Source organism: Garra rufa, chromosome 7 (assembly GCF_049309525.1).
Source record: "Garra rufa chromosome 7, GarRuf1.0, whole genome shotgun sequence".
Taxonomy (NCBI): Eukaryota; Metazoa; Chordata; class Actinopteri; order Cypriniformes; family Cyprinidae; genus Garra; species Garra rufa.
The window spans coordinates 30,913,801-30,918,481 of record NC_133367.1 but is presented as its reverse complement, the minus strand read 5'-3'; positions in this window follow the sequence as shown (position 1 = coordinate 30,918,481).

Here is a 4,681-nt window from a genome sequence, read left to right as displayed (position 1 = left end):
AAATGTCGTCTCTTACTGAAATATGCAGTAGAAAACCCATGAAAGATTTACATTATTTAAAAAATCCACATTGTTTTAAACATATTTTGGATTATGGGGGCGCCATTTTTCGATGATGTGAAATGCTTGCACTCTGTGAGCTACTGGCGCTACCTGTTGCTATTTTTACCGCAGCACGACTTGGAAAATAAAATGCTGATATGATGACCACAGCTAATGAAAGAGCTTACAGATGGATATAAGTGTAGGCTTAAACCAAATGCCATAGATTTTCCCCACAATGAGTCTAAACGCCCCAGATAGTGGCTGTGGCATCATGACAAGCGTCAGCATGTTTACATCCTGCCTGCTATCATTTCTTGTCTCTGCCGTTTGTAAGCTCTTTCAGTAGCTGTGGCCTACTAAAATCCTCAAAGGCATCAGAGCTGAAGTGGAGAGAACAAAGACACAGGTCTTTAAGAAGTTTTTATTGGTCCACAGGCATCTTCCCATTCTTTTGTCCTCTTCTTATCGCTAGGAAAGCAGTGTAGACTTGCATCGCTTCTCTTGTTGGCCTTCAACTGAAAATTACAATCAAAAATCACACAATGTGGCATCGTATCAGTAATTTATTTTCCGAGTTGTGTTGCGGTAAAAATAGCAACAGGTAGTGGCAGTAGGTCACCCAGTGCAACCATTTGTCGTTATTGAAATAAACGACCGCTGGCCAAAATATCTATAAAATGTTAAATAACGTAAATCTTCTCATGGGTTTTTGACTCTGCAAGGTCTTAAACTGTCCTTTATTTCTGTCCACATTTGTGTCCACTCTGAACCGCCTATCTGAGTTCACACTATGAACATCGTCCTTGTTTCTTTCAACTTCGCTCTTCTCTCCCTCACCTAATTTCATCTTTAATTGGGTCTGGGGATTTGAGAAAGATCTTGTTTCTAGATGTGAGCTTGAACAGCTTGCCCAGGGTGATTGTCAGCAGGCCACGGAATGCATTTCCCCAGCTGAGCTTTCGGCCAGATGGGCTAATCAGTGTACGGGACGGCTCATTATGAAAATGACACTCTGAGAGATTCGCATCCGTAGCTTTTTCTTTTGAGACCTCAAAGGGATCGTAACCCACAGGGAGATGAAACTGAGTAGACCAAACCAATTACTCACTTAAACCGACCTGAGGTTAAAGATTTGTATTTGCCATTTGTAATAAACCAAGCAAAAGTTCTTGTGGGAATTCTACACACTTTTTAGGGGTTCAAGCACATAGCGCTGAAACCCTATTGTAATTGTTAGAATGGCCAAGGATCAGCAATCTCCACGTAAAACTGATCATGCAGACCAAACCGTAAGTCGTAGAGATTTGAAACTTGGAGGGATGGTAGTACTCTCACCGTCGACAACGTCACCAATGCTTGCCCCAATCGGCCCGAAGGGGGCACTACAGCGATCAAAAGTATGAAATTGCTCATAACTCCTAAACCGCCAGTCCCAGGCTCAAGTGACTTGTGTTGTTGAAATCCTTGGCTAATTTCGGACAAAACACATGCCTCAGTCCTAGGTTTTTTTTAACCGATCAGAACCAAACCAGTACAGAAAGGGACACTAAAACGTTTAAAAGGGGCAGGGCCTTTTAGTAAAATGCCTATAACAACTGAACGAAATGAGATATCGTCGCCAAACTCTGAACACCTATGTAAGAACTCAATCTGAGGTCACAGGACAAAAATTGCAGAGCTTGGCCACTTGGTGGTGCTATAAGAGGGGAAAAAAACATAAAAATGGCTATACTTACGCAACCATTTGAGAAGATATATAAAAAAAATACTTTTGCAAACTAGTTCTAGTCTTTTCACTCAATCTGGGGGAAAAAAATACTGCAGTACAATTCTCTAAACTCTCTAGGTCAATAATTATCAAAAAATGTTTAAATTTACCCTTTGGGAGGCTGCAACGGGGTCGTTTAGAAAAGGGGCCTGTCCAAATTTACCTATAAAGCCTAAAGGAAAACTCAAAACTTCATGAAACCTGGTGAGCACATGCAACAGGTGATTCTAAACAAACATGCAATGGTTTAAGGAGATAGGACCACAGTCATAAACTTTAAAAAACATATTTCTATCTGGATTTTACCAAAAAACCTTGATTTAACAAGCTCTTTTGTACAGCTAGAAATATCTGGATGCCTATAAGACCGGAAGCCGAACCCATAAAATTGTCCACGGCTGTTCTTACGGCTATGAAACACAAGTACGTAATTGAGATGTGCAGAAAATGCTGTGACGTGATGTGCAGGAAAAGAACAAAATTATTCTGTGAGGTAGGTTACACATTCATATTGAGTGAATAGAGAGTAGTACACAGAATCCCAGCGCATTTCTCATAGACCTCAAGTGAGTGGCTGTTTTCAAACACCTTAAAGGTCTGCATGTGATTGTGCTCCCCATCATGCTAAAATTATGAGCAATTAGAGGCTCTTTTCACACTTGGGTCACAAAAAGCTTCTACAAGTGTGACAAGTGGTCTCTATAGCGATGAGGATAAAACCACCCTGTGCGCTGAAGTACTTTCCCCCGTTCATCAAATGAATGGGAAAAGAGCGGAGGGAGAAGACAGGTGAAATTTGGCGTGATGTAATTTTTTCCAGTTGCAGTAAAGGACCACAACCTGCCCTGTTATTACTCTTCTCTGCCTAAAACCCATAAAATACCACTTCCAGATTGTTTGGAGAGCACCTGGAGCCCTGTAGGTTCAGCAAATAGGCTATGGCGCTGGAAGTTACTGTAGTGTGGAGGAGAAAGTGAAGCAAGGGGATTAGAGGAATATCCTCAAGCTTGAGTGGGTTATGATGGAACGGAGTGGAGCTGATCCTTTGGGAACAAGATACTTTAAGCATAAATACTTTCTTTCTGTTGTGCTTATGTTAAATCAAGGTGTTTTTTCTGTATTGATAAAAAATTTGATTTATACAATATCTGAAAGCTGAATAAATAAGCTTTGCATTGATATATGGTTTGTTAGGACAATTTTTGGCCGAGATACAACTATTTAAAAATCTAGAATCTGAGGGTGCAAAAAAATTAAAATATTAGGAAAATTGCCTTTAAAGTTGTCCAAATGAAGTTCTTAGTAATGCATATTACTAATAAAAAATGAAGTTTTGATATATTTGCGGCAGGAAATTTACAAAATATCTTAATGGAACGTTATCTTAACTTAATATCCTAATAATTTTTGGCATAAAAGAATGCCATTTGCAAATTGTATAGGTCTGGCTTCCGGTCTCAGTTAATTTTAGCTGTACAAAACCGCTTGTTTTGCTGCTTTATATTGCAAAATGGTGTGTCTTACCATGTTATTTTAATGTATTATCTGAATTATGAACTTTACAGTTGTCGATATTTATTGGACATATGCGACCATGGACCACAAAACCAGTCATAAGGGCCAATTTTATGAAATTGAGAATTTAATTGAATTTAAACATCTGAAAGCTGAATAAATAAGCTTTCCATTGATGTATGATTTGTTAGAAAAGCTGGAATCGCTTTTAAAGTTGTCCAAATGAAGTTCTAAGCAATGCATATTACTACTCAAAAATAAGTTTTGATATATTTACGGAAATTAGGAAATTTTACGAAATATCTTCATTGAACAAGATCTTTACTTAGTATCCAAAATCAATCATTTTGACCCATACAATGTATTTTTGGCTATTGCTACAAATATAACCGTGCTACTTATGACTGGTTAACACATGAAGTACAGTACTTGATTAATCCTCATTTAACAAACAGTTTTTCATCAAAGAGTTTAATCATGAAATTTTACCATTAACATATCACTTGTCATTTCTTGAGACCCAAGTCATGTCATCTACTGTAAATATAAATAATATTGTCTCTTAATATTTTGCCATATTATATTTCGATAGAATACATAAAGGTAAGTGTAAAGATAGTCAGAAAGTCACTTTTCACTTAATGGTGCAAAAAATTTACCAATATTTTTGAATGCAAGTAAAATTATTCAGTCAGTAAAGTTCAGACCAGTTGTATTTACATTAATAGAGATATCCATTCAACCATGTTATAACATATGTAGTGATCTCCACAATGTTTTTGTCTTTCCAGGATGCAGTTCATATTGTCTGCACGTGAGATAACACTGCTCCGCATCTTAAAGCATACCATATAACTGCAGTTCCTTGATGAGAACGGTCCTCTTGACATTATCGAAGACCTTTCGGATGTTGTTGGTGTCAGTGGCACAGGTAAAGTGTCTGAAAGTACTTTCTTTCAGTCTTTCATGGTTTAAAGCTTGTTCGAGGTACAGGTCACTGATGTAGTGCATTGCGTCATGCTTGTTTCGCTTTTTGCCTGGCATCATAACAGGGTGGAGTTGAAAAACATTTAGATAAAAAATAAATTAATTAGGATGGAAAAGGGAAAAAAGAAATTAAGATTTTAAATTTCACAACAGAAAACAAGTTTATTGATGCTAAACTTATAGGCACTTTCCATGTACACGATACACTTTTTTTTTTAATGGTTTTTCATTTTTGGAGAATGTTAGATTTGTTACCTATAAACAGTCTTATATAACATTTGTGGCACTTTGTTCAGAATGTAGAGGTAAAATAATCTTACATATTCAAAATTTTTCTACAATTTGTAGCGTTAATTGCATCCATCA